Below are 22,903 nucleotides of genomic sequence, written 5' to 3'. Positions count from 1 at the left end.
CCCTATTAATCATAATTCCAAACTGCTGTGGCATTGTTTGTGACTTATGCCTTCAGAGACCTCCTTGTGTGAACTGGGGGCAGGTGGGGATGGGAACTTGAGGGATTGTGTTGGGAGGTAGATCGGCGGAAAGAGTACGGACAGAGTTGTAAGAAAGAAACCTGGTGCAGGGGAAACTCCATAAAACTCCCAAGCTAAAACTCCTAGCAATAGTGGATAGAAAGCCTGAACTGGCCATCTCCTTTGATCAGATTGGTGACTACCCCAATTGTTATCTCAGAGAACATTGATCCAGGAACTGATGGAAAGAGATAGAGACCCACAGCCAAATATTAGGCCAAACTTAGGGAATCTTCCTAAAGAGAGGGAGGAAGGATTGTAGGAAACAGAGGAGTCAAAAACATCAAAAGAAAACCCACAGAAACAACTCACCTGGTTTATAGGAACACACTTAGTCTGAGCCAACAACCAGGGAGCCTGCATGGGGCCAACCTGTACCATCTACATATATGTGACAGTTGTGTAGCTTGGTCTACTTGTGGGACTCCTCACAGTGGGATCAGGGGCTGCACCTGATGCTTTGGCTGGCACATGGGAACCTCTTCCTCATACTGGATTGCCTTGTCTAGCCTTAATACAAGGAGAGATACTTAGTCTTACCACAACTTAATACAAGGGGAGGTACTTAGTCTTACCACAGCTTAATTTGCCATTCTTTGTTGATATATATAGGAGGCCTTCCCCTTTCTGAACAGAGAAGGAGTGGATTGGGTGAAGGGAGGAGAAACTGCCATCATAATGTGAAGTCAATAAATTAATTAAAATTTAAAAAGACTACCATAAACTAATAGAGATCTACCTGCTTCTGCCTCCTGAGTGTGGAGATCAAAGGTGTGTGCCGCCATGCCCAGCTCAAAACATTTTTTTTTAATTTAAAGGACTAACCCCCAATATTTTACTCTTTATAAGTAATCCAGCATTCCTCTGGATGCTGAGGAATAAGCCCAACCTTCCAGATGTCTAGCACGATGCCCATATGGGTATGGGCATGAATAGTTTTTGAGTATACACAAGTACAGTCACCAAGCCTTATTGCTCCATTTATCACATAATATGCAGTATTTGAGGAAAAACTGTATGGAATCATCTGGGAGTGACCACAGGCATTATGCCAATTTAATCCCAAGTATTAAAGTTAGGGTTTTAAATGGCATGTAATGGTATGATTTATTGTCTGTCTTGAGCTTTATAAGGCACAAAACAAGATCCTATCCTTACATATTGCTTTTTATTTTCAGAGTCAGTGATGATAAAAATCTAAGCATAAGAACTGTCAAGTGATTTATGATATTTCATTTATTTTTCAAAGAATTGGAATGTCACCAGTGAGCCCATTAGAATTGTAGACTTACAGCACCACAAATTTTTAAAAGACCAGCTGCATAAGCAAGTGTGTGAGCTTGTAATTGAATTCTACATGATTTTTTTTTAATACTTCAAAGTGCCAAAGAAGGCAGTTTTTCTTAGGTCATAAGTAGTTGTCTGAGTCATTATGACCTCAGACCTTCAAGCTCATTTCAAGACCTCTTCTCTATAATGCTAATACTTCTTTATTGTGTTCAGTACAACCTCAAGACATCTGTCTACTCTGTGTTGTGTCCTTCTTCATGAGCTGATAGCAGTATGGGTGGAATGTCGAGGGACAGGAGACACCTGTGAAGAGAGTCATGTCTGTAGCAAGGAATAAGAGTAGAATCCTTTTGAGAATGTGCTTCTATCCATTCTGTTTCTGTTGCTGTGACAAAAGCAATTTAGAGGAGGGGGATATTCTAGCCTACAAGTCCAGGTTGCAGTCCGCAGTGTAAGGAAGTGACGGCACCGTGAAGCAGGTGGTCACACCTACAGTAAAGAGCATAGAGGCACTTGCTTACAAGTGATCAGCCCACTCTCTTCTTCATCCAATTCAGCACCTAGCCCCTGAAATGGTACCATCCACATTCTTAGTGTGTCTTCCCACCTCCCCTGCAATTAATACAATCAAGACAATCCCCCACAGAAATAGCTGTAGGCTAACCTGATCTAGACAATCCCTCATTAAGACTCTCTTCCCAAGTTATCTTAAACTATGTCAAGTTGGCAATTAAAACCACTATCATAGTGGTAAAATGCTTTAAACTTCAAAGTTTAAAGGATTTATCTGTTTGTGTATCAATTATTTATTTGAAGTGCCAGTTATGAAACCCAGGGCCTCACATAAGCTAAACAAGTTCTCTGTTCCCATCATTAAGGCTGTTTTCCATTCATAGATTTTAATTTGAGGTAATTTTAAATACACATGAACTTTCAATAAGTAATATACATGACATTTTACACCCTTTCAGTGGTATTCTCTAGGGCAGTGGTTCTCAGCCTGGGAGTCGGAACCCCTTTGGGGGGCCAAACAGCCCTTTCACGGGGATCGTATATCAAATATCCTACATATTAGCTATTTACATTATGATTCATAACAGCAAAATTATAAAGTAACAACAAAATTATTCTATGGTTGGCAGTCACCACAACACGAAGAACTGTATTAAAGGGTCAAAGCATTAGGAAGGTTGAGAACCACTGCTCTAGAGTATTAATATTAGTACAGTCTTCATCTTTTTCAGTTGTCTCTAATTTTTGTTGAACTCATACTTGTGTGTGTGTGCGCTTGCGCAATTCTTATTTCTGGTGTAGCTTTTGTAATTCTGTTCAAAAATGAAGGTTTCTGTAACAGATTCTTCTCTTCATATTACCCTTTTGTAGTCTTGTTCACCTAGCCTCTCACCTGTCTGCCTCCATCCGTAGGCCCTGCCAATAACTGGTATCTTCTCTGTTCTCATAGTATTTACGTTTTGGTGTTGTGTAGGTAGACTATTAAGTGAGTAACCTTTTAATATATTTTCATTTAGTATAATACCTTTGATATTCATTCAAGTTGTTACATGTATCAAATTCCTTTTCATTATTGAATAATAGTCTGTCAAAATATATTTTGATTTTTGTTTGCATATATGAGAATGTAATGTAAAATGTCACTTTAAAAGTACCAAAGGTGTTACATTGTTAAATCTGACTTGGTAATTAAGAGTATAGATTTGTTTTGACATGTTAGGTTTGTCTGAACATACTAAGAACAGATGAGTCAATGTTAGTGTACTAAGACTGTTTCCAGTGGGAAAAAGAAGCATCTTTCTACTCCCTTATTCATCCAGATAAAAATCTGCAGGGATAAGAGCACCAGGCAACTCTTCCTTCTGATTCTCTTGTGTGCAGCTTGTGAACACTGAGCTAGTTCCAGTGTTCCCCATGTGAATCTCCTACCTGTGTGCCTGTGTTTGTTTCTCTTTTACATGATTATTTTCTTTAAATGTTGTCTGATTGAAATACATCTCCCCTCCTTCCTTCTATGTTCCTTTTCTTTCTCTGCTTCCCTAGGGAGGGTGAGTTAAGCAAGACTCTGAAGGTTTGTGAGTGTTGACTAGGAAGTGAGCAGATGGAACACAGGAAGGGGTGAGGGACTACGCAGTGATGAGAACACAGTAAGAACACAGCAGGAACTGGATGGGGTCAGTGTTGTTATATATATTGTTTAGAGAATGAGAGAGATACTGTAGTGTTAAGAAAGTTCCCTGATGTCAGACAGTAAGTGGGAGAAATGGGTTTTGAATGCAAGGATCCTGTCTGCAAGGCTATGCTGGGCATGCAGACAGACAGGAGCCTATAGCTTAGAGTTGGGGGCTCAGAAAAGGTGTCTGAACTGCAGATTAAGAATACCAAGCAGCTGGCTTTTCAGCTGTCAATGTGGTAAATAAAACCATTACTGGTTAAGATTCCCTTGAGAGAAAGTGCACAGTTAGGTCTGGTGTTTACTTAGAGGAACTCAGCATTCTTTCTCATATACAGTGAGAAGCAAGCAGTACTGGAAAGGTTGAGAATAGTAGTCATTTGATGCTAAGAGGTGAGGGAAGATGAAGACCAACAGGCCCTGTGGATGGTGTTGGCAGAAGCCATCTTGGAAAATGGAGGCAGGATGTCAAGAGAATGAAGAGGAGACAAGAAAATGAATAAGAATACGTAGGCAGTGCTAAACAGAAGTTTGTTTGCAATAGGGAATTTTTAAGCAGGCCTTTGGGCTATAGCTGCAGGATGTTGTAAGGCCACATGATATAGCTGCTATGCTACAGTAGAGACTTGGGTTTGTTTACAGCTAGTGCAAGAGGGTCTGCTTAAGGCAAGAGGATTGCTGTTTCTATTGTTGAGGAAGCAAGAGGATGTGGAAATCTAGCCTGAGTTCAGGGCCTGGCCTCAGGAAGGAGAAGGGGCAGCCTGCTGTCATGGCAGACCTGTGATAAGGCAGGAGAGGGTCTTCTATAGATAATACTGGGGAAGTAACAAACTCTCTCTAAGCAATTCATATTTCTGTGGTGAAACAAAGGAGAAATGGTTCAGATAGAGGAGTGTGTTATATAGACTTGAGGAGTAAGAAGGAGAAAATTTAAGCTAGTCATTTAGAAGCCTGACGGTGTTTTCAGAACAAGCAGAGCAGTAGGCTTCACACTCTTCCATAGCGGTAGACTTAACGCTGCACATAGACCTCCTTTTCTGAGTAGATAAGTGTCTACAAGTTTAGGAAGCAGAGCTTGTTTTGTATAAAAAGAGAGATTCAGGCCATTCATTTAGCTCATGACCCATTTTCCAGAGGATGAGCTCAATGTTGAGGCACAAATGGGGCCCTTACAGTGTGCAGATACTACCATTGGTGGGCGTTACAGGTGAGAAAGGAGTAAAATGTATACTGTGGAAAATTGGAAACACATTTTGAAATATTGTATATGTTAGTGTGGGCATACCAGTGCCATGTGTGTTGGTTTAAACAAGAATGGCCTCCATAGGCTCATATGTTTGAGTAGTTGGTTCTGAATTGGTGGAATGTAGGTGGAGGCTGTTTGTTTGTTCCTGGCTGCCTAGACCCGAAATAATCAGACAGGAACTATATTGATTACAACACTGCTTGGCCAATGACTCTAGCATATTTACCAAGCTAGCTCTTACATCTTAAATTAACCCATTTCTATTATTCTGTGTATTACCACGAAGCTCATGGTTTACCGGCAAGGTTCCAGGGAGGGTCTGTCTCCTTCAGCAGCTACATGGGGTCTCTGACTACACTATCTTTTTTCCTTTATCTCTGCTTGGAATTCCTGCTTTGCTCTATTCTGCACTGTCATAGGTCCAAACATCTTCTTTATTAACCAGTGGTCATAAAACATACAGAAGGGAATCCCATATAACCTCCCCTTTTCTGACTAAATAAAAAGGAAGGTTTTAACTTAACATAGTAAAATTACATATAGCAAAACAGGTGTCAAGAATTACAGTTACAATATTTATATCTACTTTATCTTTCATGATAGCTAAGAAAAACTTTAATTATAACTTTCTATTCTTCAACTCCAACAAAGTCCCTGGAAGGATATAATATTACCTGAGTTAACAGGAAGAACATTGTAAGCAACGTCTAAAACTCTAGGATTGACAGAGACATCTCACTGCCTAAACAGTCACCCAAAATTCTTCTGTAACATTGGGGCATTCATCTTCAGCCTGCAGGCCCATAGCATCTGGCTGACTTTTCCATGAAGCAGGAAATAAATTTCAAAGACAGTTTTGCCTATATTGACAGTTTGTCAGTCACTTTCTTCTGTGTCCTGCAGGATGTCTGGCAGACTCTTTCATGGAGCAAGAACCCTGAAGGACTACCTCACCTTTAGGCAAGTTCAGCGGTCATTTTTCTGTGGGTCCTGCATGTCCAGTTCATACAACATAACATCAAGCAGTCCAGGAAAGAGCAGTTTCTTGCCCAAATTGCTAGCCAACTCCATAAGGAGCCTCTTCAATGCTCATCATCCTCTTGAAGTAGATTGATGCTGCCAGGAGCAGATGTGTCTCATTGTCATGAAAAGTACTAAGTTCTTAAATATTTTAAATGCCATATTCTGTTAGTCTTTGCAAGGTTTGAAGGATAACTGCCCATCTGAAATATATCTCTGTACATCGAGAAAACCTAACTAACATGACTACAAGCTTGACTATTATAGATGACTATCTATTAACCTGTATTTCTTAATATATATTACATTTTTTAAATGAGTTGTAGAAGCAAATACCTTCATCATGAGCAAAAATATATATATATATAACAAAATTGATTTTAAATTTGTATCAATAAATTAAGATCCATACCAATGCAAAGTATTTATCTCTATAGCAGTGTCACTGTTTGGCAAGGATTCGGAGGTATAGTCTTGTTGAAAGAGGTGTGTCACAGGAGGCTGGCTCTGAGTTTTCAAAAGATTCATATCGCTTTGAGTTAGTCTCAATCTCTCGCTGTGTCTCTGTCTCTCTAACTTCTGCTCTTAGCTGCTGCTCCAGCTTGTGAGCTGCTATGCTTTCCTCCATGGTGGTAATAGACTCCTATCTCTTAGGAACCTTGCACCTCAAATAAATACTTACTTTATAAGTTACCTTGGTTATGCTGCGTTACCGTTGCCTTGAGGGCCAGCCTTCAGCAGTTCAGTGATTGAGGGGGAAACTATGGAGTCAGCAAACTATTCAACTTGACTTTTCTGTCTGAGGGAGTAACACTTAATTCTCTGCCGCCCGTGAAAGAGACAAAACTTAGCTCTCTGGGGCTGGTGAAAAAGGGAAAAACATACACCTTTAGGGTATCTTTATCATCTTTTCTTTGTTCATTTCTTACCTCTATCCAGATGTATCCCTTTGTCTCTCTTGGCATTTTCCTTCTAACTAACTTTATCTTTTCCTTTACAGTTTATGTAATCTCATCAAAATCTATCAAGCAGTATAAAAGTTACATTGTTATATTCTGTTTTTTAAGTGAATACAAGTAAATAAAAATGTTTTCCATATGATTAAACTTTTTATATATGACAGGTAAAAGGCAAGTTGTCCAAGAGCCTACATGCAGTCATACCCAAGCAACTTGTTATAGATTAACAGAGAATATGCAAGCAAAGTATTTTTCTCAACCAGTTCTTTTGCTGGCAGACTGCATTTTGCGATTACAAAGAAGGGACCAATCATTTTGTTACTTACCTCAAAAGGCAATCTTATATGAAATCTTAAAAGAATCACAAATCATATCTTTTATATAAGAAAAAGAATCAGTCATCTCTAAGTCCTCAGAGTGCATATTTATTGATCAGAAGTTTTGTATATCAGGACGCTAAGGACAGAAATGGGTACAAGAAATTCATCATTTCTTTGGTCATCAACCCATCCTATCAAGAAAGGCATACCATTCAGCAGTAGCCAGGCTACCATTGTTCCTGCTCCTTGGCTTCAATGACTCCCTTGCTCAGCCATTAAAATTATGTTCTTAAATTGTTTTCCAATATTTTTTTTACCTCGGAGCCATTAATAAAAACACCTTAACCTAACCTTAAGTCATTATTTAAAGCTTTTTTTTTAGCTATGTGTGCATGAAACCTGTAAACATCCCTACCAACATTAAGATTAAAAGAACGTGAGATAACTTGTTTTTCTTAATCATTAACTAAGCTACAGTCTGTCTATACAGCTCCACAAGAGAAACTAACTTTTCCTTGTTAAATGTGTGACATTTCCTTGTTCTTATTTTTTATGCTCTACAGCCCATACTTTACCAGGGGCAACACCATTTCTTGCTTTTACTTTAGTAGTTTCCATTAAACTAACATCTATCATAGTCCTTATTATATGTACTAAAGACCCTCAATCATCAAAGTTCTACTTAAACTACCACTATAAAATCATTGCTTCAGAGAACAGTGCAGCTTAGGAGGAATCATCTTCACAATAATCCACAGGTAAGAATGCCCAGTAGAGCGGGATATTTCCATGAGATAATCACACTAAATCGTAGGCCGTGGGGATCTCTTCACACCCACCCACACCATGCCCAATACTAGAGGAAAATGGCAGTGGCAAATGTGTAAAAGCACAGCAGTAGCAACAAACATTCTGGAAGCAAAGCCATTGGGGCCTTGCCTATTCTAGATTCACCGATCAGAGCTTTGTTTCCTAGTGGACTGACTGATCTTGTGAACTTCAGTTTCCACCTGCTGGTCCTTTGACATGGCCATTGTCATTGTATTATCACAGCAATAGAAAAGTCTAAACACCGTGACATGCATATGATCAGAAGACAGTTTTCAGGAGTGGCTTTTGTCCTTCCACCTTGAGTTCTGGGGATCAGGTCGTCAGGATTGGGTTGTAGATGGCTTTATCCACTGGCCCTGCTGTCATATTCTAAAACAGACACTTGCAATGCTTTATTGTATTTTACTTTATATTTAGGGGGAAAAAGAAAGAGTCTTTAGGGCCTGGAGAGATGGCTCAGTGTATAGGAGCATTTGCTGCTCTTGCAAAACTCTTACTTTGAGTTCCTAGCATCTCCATTGGTTAGCTCACAGTGGCCTGTCACTCCAGACCGTCTGTCTGCATGTGGTACACATACATTTACATGCACGTATACATAAATGTTTCTTTTAATTTTATGACACTTTATATGTTTGGAGTTGTACTTGTTTTAGAGGATATTTTTTCCCATCAGCAGGACTCCTCAAACAACTTTCACAGAACCAGGTCTTTACATTGCTAACCAAGCTTTTGTATGCATGCCTATTCATTAGATAAATGGTGGGAAAGTGTGAGATACTTCTGACACATTTTATTTAGTCAGGAATTTTTTAATAAAATGTAATTTAATGATGGGTCTCCTCTCTATAACCTGCCAAGATAATTACTTTACTTTAGCTAATTTGAATTTTTATTTAAGGTAACGGAGAGTAGTTGTCATAATTGAAATATTGTGAATTTGCATGTGTGTGTATGTGTGTTGCTTTCTTAAGACAGTCATGATGTGCATCTTAGACTGGCCTGGAGCCTGCAGCACATCTTCCTGTCCCTCCTTCCCTAGTGCTGGAATTGCAGGCTTGTGCCCCAGTATACCTGGCTAATATAATGTCTGTGCATATATATGGTGTAGTTTTCTGTGAGCCTGTGCCAGTGGTGGTGAGAAGTCAGCCTCACCCGTCATTTTTTAGGAACTGTCCATCTTGTTTAGTTTTCTAATTTTTTACCCCATTGATTGATTGATGATTGATTGATTGATTGAGGTAGATGTCTGTGAACACATAAAAGCACAAGCATCAATAAGCACATGCAAAACCACACATGTGCATTCTATAGTACAAATGTGAAGATCAGAGAAAACTTTCAAGAATTCATTTTCCCCTTATACATGTGGGTAACAAGGGCTGACTTCTGATTATTAGGCTTGGCAGCAAGTATCTTTACCCACTAAACCTTGTCATCGCAAATGGAATTTCTTTTTTCTGTTTTCTATTTCCTTCTTTTTTTCTTCCTCTTTCTGCCTTCCTCCACAACCCCCTCAGAGAGAGGGTGGGGGTGAAGTCAGTAGTCCTGACTGCCCTGAAACTTTAAACCACGCTGGCCTTGAACTCACAGACCCATTTGCCCCTGTCTCCCAAGTGCTGGGATTAAAGGTATGTGCCACCATGTCCAGCTCACTCTGATTTTTCAGTTAGTCTCTTTCACTGGGAACCTGGGCCTCACCAGTTAGGTGACAGTGGCTGTCTAGCAAGCCCCAAGGATTTGCCATGTCTGCATTCTTCAAGTGCTGCAACTAAAAGCCTGTGTTACCACACCCAGTTTTTTCTGTGGGTGCTAAGGTTTGAACACAGGTTCTTGTGATTGTGTGGCAAGGACTTTTCTGACTGCAGCTCAGATGTCTTTTTCTCTTTTGGTTTTAGAGACAGGGTTTCTCTGTGTAACAGCCCTAGCTGTCCTGGAACTCCTCTGTAGACCAGGTTGTCCTCAAACTCACAAAGATCCACCTGCCTCCACCTCCTGAGTGCTGGGATTAAAGATGTGCGCCACAATCACCCAGCCATATTTTTTTTAAATAATGAAAATTTCTCTTTAAACTACATTATACTCAGATATGCTAAAATCACTTTTGTACTGATTCTCTTGCATATTTTCTTTTTTTATTATATATTTATTTATTTATTAAAGATTTCTGCCTCCTCCCCACCACCTCCTCCCATTTCCCTCCCCCTCCCCCAATCAAGTCTCCCTCCATCATTAGCTCGAAGAGCAATCAGGGTTCCCTGCCCTGTGGGAAGTCCAAGGAACACCCACCTCCATCTAGGTCTAGTAAGGTGAGTATCCAAACTGCCTAGGCTTCCACAAAGCCAGAACGTGCAGTAGGATCAAAAACCCATTGCTATTGTTCTTGAGTTCTCAATAGTCCTCATTGTCCACTATGTTCAGTGAGTCCGGTTTTATCCCATGCTTTTTCAGACCCAGGCCAGCTGGCCTTGGTGAGTTCCCGATAGGACATCCCCATTGTCTCAGTGTGTGGGTGCACCCCTCGCGGTTCTGCGTTCCTTGCTCGTGCTCTCTCTCCTTCTGCTCCTGATTTGGACCTTGAGATTTCAGTCTGGTGTTCCAATGTGGGTCTCTGTCTCTGTCTCCTTTCATCACCTGATGAAGGTTAATATTCAGGAGGATACCTATATGTTTTTCTTTGGGTTCTCCTTATTTAGCTTCTCTAGCATATTTTCTGTTCTAGAATATAACAGATTTTACTTTTGATTTTTGAAAGAAAATGTGCTTATTATAACATAAATTTTAACTCTGTTAATTTGAAGTTGGCTTAGAATAAAGAGAATTGACATAGAAACAGTAGAATTATTATACAGAACACTAAAAAAGAGATTAATTTTTTTGTTTTCACTAGTCTTATGAATAACATTGTAGGTAAAAGGATGGTGTACTTAGAGAGATGTATTCCTTGCCAACATAAAAAGAAAGATTATGTTTAAGCCTACAGTTCTCAAAGTTAAGTGGGGCTTTAGTCTTTAGAATAAAGCCTCTTTATGCACCCTTTAAAAGATGTTGTCTTTACCCACCATGTGGCCCTCTGTGAGAACAAGTGTTTTTACAGTCTGGGGAGATCCTTCCCCTCTGTTTTCGCCCAGCTGTGGCTTGAGAGGCTTATCCTTGGCTGTTCTCTAGAAGACTACTGGACTTCAAAATTTGTCAGAGTGTAGTACCCTTATCTTCTGAGTACCAATCAGCACTTTTTCCTCCATTTTTCTTTTCAGCAAATCTTGCTTCCTCCAATCCATGATCTCTTTCAATCCACTCTTTGGTTGTTCTTAAGTCTGTCTTCCTTCCTAGCTCCTTCACATGACCATTGTGGGAATACATGCTGTTTCTCTTCACCCAGTATCATAGACATGGATGGAGCACAGAGAGACTTGGACCCTCCCTCCCGAGGACTATATGGTGGAACCCAGTGCACACTAGTCCCCAGGAACTATTGGGATTTATTGCAAGACAAACAAAATAAATTTACCTTCATAGTCTATATATTGCTGATGAAGGCAGTTAAAAAATTTCATTGAATCTCTTCTTGTGTGAAAACTTTGCAATGCGTTCACCAAAATTGGAAAAACGCATAGCATGTGAATGTGAAAGCATGTTTTAGATTTAGGCTTATTTATCCTGGTGGCTGCCTTGGGTGCATAAGCCACAACAGCTTCTAAAACTCCTTTGTCAGACTTAACATCTTCTGATTTAGATCATACAGTTGATGCTATTAATTTCCTTTCATTAAAACTTACTATTACAGGTTTGGAAACAGTTCACCATGAGGTTTTTGGGGGGTTTTGTTTGTTTGTTTGTTTTGTATTTTGAGACAGGGTTTCTGTGACTTTGGAATCTGTTCTGGAACTAGCTCTTGTAGACCAGGCTGGCCTCAAACTCACAGAGATCCACCTGCCTCTGCCTCCCGAGTGCTGGGATTAAAGGTGTGTGCCACCACCACCTGGCCCACCATGAGGTTTTTAAAAGCAAAATGCTTTCATTACTTTCAACAAGGGACATGTGACAAAAAACAGCAGTTCAATACTAACATCTACATGTATGTATGTGTGTGCCTTTGGAGACCAGAAAGTACTTCTTATCCCCTAAAGCTGCAGTTACAAGTGGTTCTAAGCCATCTCACATGGATACTCAGAACTAAACACAGATCCTCTGAAAGATTAGCAAGCACTGTTAACAACTGAACCCTCTTTCTAGCCTCTTGTAGGGGTGTGTGTGTGTGTGTGTGTGTGTGTGTGTGTGTGTAAAACTCAGAAAAATGTTTGATTTGGAAAATGATAGGATCTCCCTGTTGCCAACCAAGAGAGCTATTCTTTGGTAACAGCAGCTGGTGATCATGTGTTAACTTCAAGATAATCTAGAAACAAAACTTGGACATTTCTTTGTTCTATAAGTTCATATTGTTCAGTGGTTAGTCTTTAAGTTGTATTCATGTACATATTGTTGGAAAAGTCAGCACTTTGTTTAAGTGATAAACTTTCCTATTATAGGCTAATGGAATAAAATATAGGACAAGTAACTTTATTTCCTAGTTTGTGCCCCTTAGAGTTATTAAGAATGAATGTATTAAAAATAACTCCAAACTAGATTTTATTATGTGTATGTCTTGCCATTGGGGTTGGCATAAGTATTTATTTTAAATACACCAGAATAAGTTGGAGTCCATTCCCAGACTTAACAATAAACTTGTAAGACCTAACAGTTACACTCAAAAGAACACTCCAAGAGCATGTGTGGATCATCTCCAGGACAAACTGTTAGGTTATATAACAAGTATAAAGAAGAGTTCAGTATCACAGTGCACCATCTGGTCACTGTGTGTAGCACTAGCAGTAATCACAAAGAAATTTGGGGATTGAACAAGTATGTAGAAATTAAATAATACTCCCAAATTATTGGGAGTTCAATAAAGAAATTACAAGGTAAATTAGAAAATATTATAAGTTAAATTAACCCAAAGCGTGGTACACCGAAACTTGTAAGATACAGTTGGAGAAAGGCAATTTTCATAGAGAATTTGTTCCCAGTAATGGGACAGCTTCACTCTTGTCACCATAATACTTGAGGAATTTCCGAAACTTTTAGAGGTCTGACTCAAACCAAACTGGGATTCATGGCTTCAACTCAGATAAACATTTGAAGACTAGCTTTGATAAAGCAGAGTTGGGGTTTAGTACAGAGCTTATAATAGAGATTCTCGCCATCGAAGAGGCAGTTACTGGGAGACTGGAAATGACCATGTAGGTCCTCTGGATACCATGAACAATTTAAATCAGCCAGATTTCAGACAATAACACATCCAGTAACTACAGTACAGGTATACACACCAACACCAAAAGCAGAAGAGGATTCATCAACAGTTTCTACACAGATCTATAAAACAAGGTCAGCAGGGTGCATAAGAATGACAAACTAACCATTATGGGTGACTTCTGTGCAAGAGTGGGATCTGAAGAAAGAATAGACTATAGTGTCATGGGAACATATGGAGTCGGGCAAAGGAACAATAGAAGGGAACAACTGCTTGATCTCTGCTCTGCTATGCAAATGATTTGTATATATCCAACACAAAATCCAACAGGCCAAACCAGCAAGTTGCAGGACATGGAAATCCCCTGACAAATGCACATACAGCCAAATTGACTACATTCTGGACAGCAGGAAACCCTTATCTAGCATCCAAAACAGCTGATCATTTCCTAACTTAGGTCAAATTACCAACTTGTTATGGCCAACATTCAACTGCAACTTAGGAGAGGCACATCAGGCGAGACAAACCGGAAGATCGATTGTAAACAACTGATGAGTGCAGCTGTAGGAGAGAGTACTAGAAAACTGCTGGAAAAAAACGAGGGAAATCACTAAACAACCCTTACAAATATAGAAAGCAAATGAGAGAAAATCAAAGGAACTATACAGGAGGCTTTAAGGGAGAAATTTGGTTATGCAAAAAGGGCAGTACCAGTAGACTGGCTTACTGCAGAGAGGATCAACCTGGTGGACAAAAGAAGGAAGCTAAAGAGCAAATGAAGGGTCAAAACACCACAACTATCTGTGCAGGGAGGTCAAAAGAAGAGCAAAGGATAGAGAGCTGTATATATAAGATATATGCAAAGAGCTCAAAGAGGCTAGATTCCATAATAAAACACATCTTATCTATAAAACTATCAGGCAGATAACTGCCAGATATGCTCCTCAGATTCAGGTGATTCAAATTGGGCAAGGTCATTTATTAACAGAACCAGGGGAAGTAAAGCAAAGATGGAGACGATACTTTGACACCCTGTACAATGACCCTAATGCTGTCAGTGTAGACTACAATGAGAAGCACTTCGGCAGCCACTCGAACACCAGAGATGATGAGGAAATATTAAGTAGTGACAGGATTGAGATAGAGGAAGCTATCAAGAGAGCAAAATGCAGGAAGGCCCCAGGAGTGCATGGCATCACGGTGGAGGAGCTGGAGGCAGCTACAATAGGCTCAGGGGCCAAGGTGCTTCTCAAACTCTTCAAAGAGATATGAGAACATGAAGTGATTCCCACAGAATGGAAGCACTCAGTCGTAATTCCCATACACACAAAGGACAAGCTGGACTGCTCAAATTATGGGGGCATTGTGCCATAGCAGCAAGACTTCTCCTCCATTATCCTGCAACGGATCAAAGGCAGAATAGAGGAGATCCTAGCAAAGGCCCAGTGCAGATTCATGGCTAACAGGAGCACAATAGATCAGGTCTTCCCTTTGAGGCAACTGGCAGAAAAATACAAAGAATTTGGAAAAGACTTATATATCTGTTACATTGACTTCAGGAAGTCATTTGGAAGCATTCAGAGGAAAGGACTTTGGGAAACAATGAGATTCTACAGGTACCCAGAGAAAATCATAAGAATACTAGGAGATGCCTTTAAAGATACCTTTGCACCAGTTAAAGTCTGTGGAGGATTAAGTGATCAGTTTAAGACAATCATAGGAGTGTTGCAAGGATACGTCCTCTCACCACTACTCTTTAATATATTTCTGGAATTAATAGTAGCAACAGCCCTGGAGGATAAGGTGATAGGTGTGCAAAATAGGTGGTGTGCAAATCAATAACTTGTGTTTCACCAACGATACAGCAATCCAAATGAGCTACGGGCCATGGTAAATACAGTGGTGGAAGTTAAGTGAAAACCTTGGTATAAAAGTAAACATTGGGAAGACTGAGATATAACACTTGGGAAGGGTGCACAGGATTTTAATATTGTAAAGAATCAGAACCTCAAGCAATCAGTCAACTCTGTCTATCTGGGAGGAAACCTCAGTTCAAAGGAGGGAACTATTTCAGATGTCAAGAGGCAGATGGGGATAGTGAGGGCTGCATTCCAGGCACTAGGAAAGGTTTGGTCAGCAAGAGACAAAATGACAACAAAATTACAAGTATACGAGATACTTGTCTTGCCTTCTTTACAACTCCGAAATGAAACACTGGACAATGAAACACTTCCAAACAATGGCTGAATGTGTTTGAGACGGCATGTCTCAGGAAAATTCTAGGCATCACAAAAAGACATAGGCTGTGCAACAATGACATTAAGAAACTTCGCCATCTACAGAAGGAAATAAACTACAGGATATGGCAACCGCGCTTGAGGTGCTTATGCCATGTTATGAGAATGAATGAGAGCAGGTCCCTGAAGATAGCACTGCTTGGAGGACTGCATGGATAAGTGAAGAGGAAGACCCAAAAGATGCTGGGTAGACAGCATAAAGGAAAACTGTGGAACCTTAGGTATGACAATAACACAAGCATCTAGGACTGCCCAGGAGATGAACAACTGGAGAGCCACCATAAACGGGCTGCCCATGAATGATTAAGCATTTCTGGGGCATTGATGGTAATAATGATGGTGATGATGGTGATGATAGAGATTTAAGAACAAGTGTTGGGGGAAAGGTACTCCAGAGCATAGGTGTGGGCTTCTTACAAACCTGCCCTTCACCATCTTCACAATACTCAGACCTGCCAATTTAATGGGTTTGGAACTTACTGTTTTCAGAGATTGCTAAGGAATCTAAATGAGAGGACCACAATCAATAAAATCACAGGAGTACAGGAAGGTAGGGGATCTTACTGCAAACAGTGAACAAATCTTACTGAGTCTTCTTCTTGAGATACTCAGAAAATGTCTTGGGAAAGGAGAGAAACCTACCAAAGGGAGTGCACATTTAGGATTAAAGCCCTTGTTTACTGTTATTTTAACATAAAGCGTCTCTATTCAAAAGGAATATTATGTCTATATTGTCAGCTTTGGCAAAAAATTCTAATTGTGCTTTCTTGCTTCTTAGTTGGTGAGAGACTTTAATCAGACTCTCAAGTAACAGGCTCCTTTCCTTTTTCTTACACCCATACTTTTTTATTTTGCCTCAAAATGGATAGCTACAGATGCTGTATGTGTATATACGTGCATATACACAAACATGTATAAATACATGCCCCTGAGAATATGTAGATATCAGAGGACAGCATCGGGTGTTGATTTTCACTTTCTTCCTTGTTTGAAAAAGAGTATTTCTGTTCATCTCTGCATATTCCAGATTCCCTGGTTCACAAGCTTCCAGGGGCTTTCCTGTCTCTGCCTTCCATCTAACCAAGCACTAGGATTGCAGATGTACATATTGCTTCATCTGACTTTCATGTGAGTTGTGGGGATCCAAATGGAAACCATCTCCCCCAAAGTCCCTAGATGTCTATTTTTTAAAGAATGATCCCAAATTAAATTTAACCTCCCACCTTATCAACCTAGAAAGAGAACACCACGTACACAACCAATAGAAATAAAATAATAAATAGTAAACCACAAGTGGGGTGTGGTGGTACACACTTTCAATCCCAGCACTTAAAAGACAGTGGCAGGCCCATCTCTGTTCATAGCTAGCCTGGTCTACATAGCAAATTACAGGCCAGCCGAAGCTACATAATGAGAGTTTGACTATAATAATAACAATAATAATTATAAGGCTATATAATGAGACCTTGTCTCAGATAATAATGACAAGAACAACAAAGCACAAGTAAATGATGAAAACTACTGAAGAAAAGGAATGACTGGAAAAATTGGTTCTTACTGGCTTTGTGGGAGCCTAGGCAGTTTGGATGCTCACCTTACTAGACCTCGATGGAGGTGGGTGGTCCTTGGACTCCCCACAGGGCAGGGAACCCTGATTGTTCTTTGGGCTGACGAGGGAGGGGGACTTGACTGGGGGAGGGGGAGAGAAATGGGAGGCAGTGGCGGGGAAGAGACAGAAATCTTAAATAAATAAATAAATAAATAAATAAATAAATAAATAAATAAATAATCAATTGAAGAAAATGAACCTTTAGCCAGACCAACAGAGATGAAAGTCAACAATCCAAATACTAAAGTCAACACTGAAAACAGAGCATCACTGCTTCTGTTACAGAAATGTAAAGGCTTATAAAGGAATACTAAGAACAAATACTTTCTTCTGATTACTTCATTAAAATAAATAATTCCTAAAAGACAAAACCTATCCAGACTGACTCAAGAATAGAAAATTTGAACTTTTAACATGTAAAACAGTTGATTCAACCCACACAATATTCCTTCTCCCCTCTCTTCTCCTGCCTCTTCTCTTCTCCTCTCCTCTCTTCTTTCTCTTTCAGGCTCAGATGAATTCTCTCAAAATTTTGAGGAAGAATTGACAGTAGTCCATGTTTTCTCAGATGTGTGGAAAGGAATAACATGTTTCCCAGATTATTCTGTAAGACCAAGTAGAATTTAAACAATAAAACCACACAAGAAAACTAGACAAACCCTTATATAGATGCAAAAAACAGTCAACAAAATACTAGTGTTCTAAATGAAATAACTAAAAGAATTGTAAATCATTACCAGGTGGGTTAATCTCAGGAATGTAAGATTGACTCAACATTATAAACCCCAAGGAACGTGTGTGTGTGTGTGTGTGTGTGTGTGTGTGTGTGTTTAAAAGCCATGTGTCAATAGAAACAGGATGCATTTAATGGCATTTAAGTCCTTCTTGTGAAAAGAATTAGCAGACAAAGAGTAGAAGAAAACTTCTTACCCTGATGAAGGGCATCTCTGAAAACGTGTCAGCTCAGATACTTTGTGGTAGAAGACTAAAATGCTTTCCCATCAAAGTTAGGAAAAGGAAAAGTCTTTGTTTTGTCTCTACCTTTATTCAGTGTTGTTCTGAAGGTTCTAACTGGCACAAGTAGACAAGGAAAGAGGTCCCAATTTGTATATCACAAGATTTTGCTTATAAAATCTCTTAAGAAACATGTTAAGAAAAAAATGGTGATACTAAAAATTAAGTATCAAGGCTCAAAGATACAAAATCAGCATAAATACCAGTTGCATTTTTATGCACTAGCCTTGAATCTGAAAATAACTAAGTAAAGCAACATTTACAGTAGCACCAAACCAAAAATAAATTTAACAAAAGAAGTTCAAGACTTGTAACACAAAATGCTAAAATAATTTCAAAATTAAAGCCTTAAATTAGGAAGGACATTCCAAGTTTTTACGGTGGGAGAGTTAACACTGTTAGCATGACAGCCCTACCTACACTAAAACTACATACTCAGTGCAAGCTCTGTGCAGTCAGGACTTTCCCATACTGCATGTATTGACAATCTTATCTTTAAAATTTGAATGGAAATTCAAGGTACTTAGAGTTGCCAAACTTGGCTTGGAAAGCTGGGGGTGTGGGGAAGTGAGGAAATACTGATTCATCCTTCTTAGTATCATGACTTAAATTACAAATTATAATAAAGAAGTCAGCATGGTACTGCAGTAGGGATAGGAGATATGTAGCATAGAAGGAAGAATCCAAATGTACCCTGATATTTCTGCTACACTGTTTTTCAATAAGGATGCCCAGAAAAATCAATAGGGATAGGATAGCTTTTCACCAAGTGGTCCTAGAACAACAGCAACAATAACAACAAAAGGAAAATCCCTATATTATGTATAGAAGTTATGTAAAGACCTAAAGATAAAGGTAAAAAATTTGAAAAACTCTGAGAGGAAACCAAGGGTTGACATTTTTATGACTTGAGTTATGCAAAATAATTTATAAGATTGACACTCAAAGCACAAGTAACAAACTAAAAGTGGGTAAGTTGGCTTGCACCAAAATTAAAAACCTTCAAGGCTGAAATGACAAGCCAGGATATAAAAGAGAATATTTGCAAATTATATCTGGTAAGAAGCTTGTATCCAGAATAGTTGAAGAACTTTTACAACTCATCAATAAAAAAAAGTAGCGTAATTAAATATGTACACATACATATACTTTTTTTTTTTTAGTGTCAGTGAGTAGGACTGGGCGGTGGTGGCACACACCTTTAATTCTAGCACACGGGAGGCAGGTCTTTGTGAGTTCAAGGCCAGCTTAGTCTACAAGAGCTAGTTCCAGGACATCCAGAGCTGTTACACAGAGAAACCCTATCATACAAAAAACAAAAACAAGTTGCCAGTGAGCATATGAAAAGGTACTAAATGTCACTAGTCTTTTAAGAATTACCACAGTGCCATATGATAAAAAAGTAGAAACAGGCATTTCTGGGATTGTGTAGCACCTGGAGAATTCATATACTGCTAGTGAGGATTATATATGAAGTGTCATCAGACAACCTGACAGTTCTTAAGAAGGTTGAGCATGAAGTACCATGTGACCTAGCCAGTGGCTATGTAGAATATATCCATTCTGATTGTATATAGAACACTTCAAAGGAGCATTTGTGATATGTAGATTGGCACCCTATAACCTAGCCTATAGCTATGTGGAATATAGCCATTCTTGCTGTAAATAGAATAACCCTTTAAAAGGAGACATTGTGGCATGTCAGTTTTATCATAACCAATTGCTGATCGAGCTCCTCTTGGGTTTCTGTTGTGATGCTACATGCTAGATGTTAGATGCTGAATACAAAGAACTGTGAGCCCACTCTTCTAAAGCTTCTCTGTTGTTGGTACTAGGCATTATTAAATAAAGTCACAAATATGAGAGAAATATATATTGAGGACTAGGAGAACCTTTGGAGGTGGAGCCTAGTGGAAATAAGTTAGAGCACTGTGAGAACATGCTCTTAAAGGGAATATTGGAGCCCCTACCCCTTCTTCTCTGACTATCCTTTTGCTTCCTACCCATCATGAGAAGGAGCAGCCTCCTCTGCCATTCCTCCTGTCACGAAACGTACTCCCCCACTATTGGCCACTTTAGAGTCCATGAATAAAGTAAATCCTCCACTAAGTTAATTGTCTTAGGCATTTTATCATTACAGCGAACAAGTGCAGCATATGTAAATACTCCATTGAGAGGAAGCTGGTATGCTTAAGAAATTCAAGGAAGGCTGGGTAACTGGGGTGCAGAACTGGGACAAGAAATAGAGGGTGAAGTGAGTCAAGAGCAGACCGTGAACCCCACAGAAGCCTGTTTGGAGTATGTAGTTTTCTAGGCAGGGGATGATGCAACATGTGCCAGGAGATCAGCAGCAGAGAAGGGGAAACATGGATGTCAGTGGGCTTTTAGGAGATAGCGCTGATCCAGTGTGATGTGCTCCACAGCAGAGAAGGTGAGAGGGAGAGTGCAAGCCACAGCTCTGAGATGTGGCTTTTGAAAATGAAAATGTTGCAGTACAAATTTCAGCCAGAAAATCCCCCTTGGATTTTATTTTAAAGCACCTCAGGAAACATGGCTGCTTGCTTTCTGCTGGGAAGTATCGTTTTCTTACTATGCTAGTCACACATATTATAGAATTGTGCAGCTTACTGATAGCAAGTGCTTTGAGAAAGCAAAAATTTAAGAAAATTTGGCAAATACTTTATAACATTGGCCATATTAATTTTGCTCTGAGCCTTGTCCTCATAAGAACCCTAGTATCTTATGTCCTTGGCCTGATGCTATGGAGATCATCTGTCATTTAAGTTTCTTCATGTTTCTGTAAGTAATGAAAGCAGACTCTGAAGTAATTGTCTGGCACATAGCTGCCTTCCAGTGACAGCTCTTTGGAATAAGTTCACTTTTAGCCATTTCTTATTTCCTTGGCCAGCCAAACTCCTCAAATGTCAAATTCTTCAGTGTTTTTATTCTGAAGTTATTGAAGTTACCATCTTTCATTGTAACTTCTAAAGGCCACGTTAGCAAATAACACTATGCTGAAATAAATTTTAAGTATTTAGTTAAATAATTTTAATAACACCAACTTTTTCAAATGCCCACTAAAGAATCTGTTATTCTGTATGTTGTTGGATTTGGAATACCAGCAGTCCTCAGAGCTAAAAAAGGAATAGAAACAAGGACAGCATGCAAGTGAGTGCGGGTTAAGTTTGCTGTAGTGTGGCGGTTGAACATTCCTGCTAGCACACCAGTAAGGGACAAACAGTAGAGCTGTGTAAATGTCCTCTGCTCATAGCAAAGCTGCAAGGAAATTTAAGTAAGAAAGTTCAGAAGTCATTTAGAGATAGCACTAGTGACTTTCGGCACCCTTTTCCTGGGACAATATTATCAACATGTATTCCAGTGAGCAGCACACAGGAAGGAATAGGGACTTGGATGCCCAGTCTTTCCTTGTGAACACTGAAAACCCCTCCATCTGAGCCCTTCAATTTTTGTTATTGTCTAGAAAGCTCAGTAAAGCTTAGCTGTTTATTATTAACTGTTAAGTGTATCGCATTGTTTTCTACATGTGCTTAATCTATGATACATTTTAATTTCTGAGAATTGTCACATAAAATGGAAATTTTACAAGAAAAGAACAAATGGTGAAGTTAAAGGACAAAGCATGGTGCCTGTCCATGAGTCTCAAGAGGACATTTATTCCTTGTGTAAGCTTAGATAATTCACATAAGCCATTCATGCCAGAGTTTCTTTATGTGTAAAATAGGGATCATAGAAATACCCATTTCATGGCTGTAATTAAACTAACACATGCTGAGAATACTGCTTGGTACATTTAGTCTAAAATATTCATGCCATTTGTTTGTTTGTTTGTTTATTCTTGCTGCAGTTGCTATTTAGTAGTGTAGCTTACTCCTGCCTGTACATGAGAGCTTAGTTCCATTCTGGTGGTAGTGGTAGACTTCCTCATATGTGGGGGTGGGGCTAGGACACTTAGCTACTAAATCAGTGTCCTCAATCTTGCTAATGCTGCGATCCTTTAATATAGTCCCTCATGCTGTGTTGACCCCAACCATAAAATTCTCATTGTTATGCTATAACTGTAAGTTTTACTACTGTTATGAATCATAATGTAAACATGTGATATGCAGGATATCTGATGTGACCTCCCAAAAGGTTGCTGCCCACAAGTTGAGAACTGCTGTACTAAGAGGTATGAATCAGATGTTCTAAACCATTGATTTAGGATAACATTATAATTGACAGGCCACTTTAGGCCTATAATCTAAGAATGCTTTCTTCTCTCTCTCTCTCTCTCTCTCTCTCTCTCTCTCTCTCTCTCTCTCTCTCGTCTCTCTTTTTTTCTTTTTTTCAAACAGCTTCTCTCTCTGTCTCCCTGGCTGACCTAGAACTCTTTGTATAGGTCAAGCTGACCTGGAACTCAGAGTCTGTCTTTGCCTCCCAAGTGCTGGATTAAAGGCCTATTTTATCATGTCTGACTAATAGACTTTTACATTTCTGAATTATTAGGAAAAAAAAACCTAAAAGATTATGCTCATGACAAATGAAAATTAGACAGTTTGGTTTCAGTATTCGGGAAAGGGGTGGAGTAATTTTGTAGGTATTCTTTATTTTGTTTTATTAGTAGGAGAGTAGTGAGAGACAATGGGCACCTCAGAGCCACAAAACTGGAAATACTTCCTGAGCCTTTATAGAAGTTCCCATTACTTGTTTTATGGTCATTGATTG

At 39.3% G+C, this 22,903-nt stretch overlaps 1 protein-coding gene across 3 annotated transcripts in view; it reads left to right on the top strand.

Annotated features, from left to right (window-relative positions):
- The window catches only part of Znf438 (zinc finger protein 438), a 150,910-nt gene that overhangs the window by 63,243 nt on the left and 64,764 nt on the right, over positions 1-22,903 (top strand). The gene's annotated exons all lie outside the window — the stretch shown is intronic.

The sequence above is a fragment of the Microtus ochrogaster genome, chromosome 16 (assembly GCF_000317375.1).
Source record: "Microtus ochrogaster isolate Prairie Vole_2 chromosome 16, MicOch1.0, whole genome shotgun sequence".
Lineage (NCBI taxonomy): Eukaryota > Metazoa > Chordata > Mammalia > Rodentia > Cricetidae > Microtus > Microtus ochrogaster.
The sequence above is the reverse complement of the archived record's forward strand: the minus strand, read 5'-3'. Positions and strand labels throughout refer to the sequence as shown.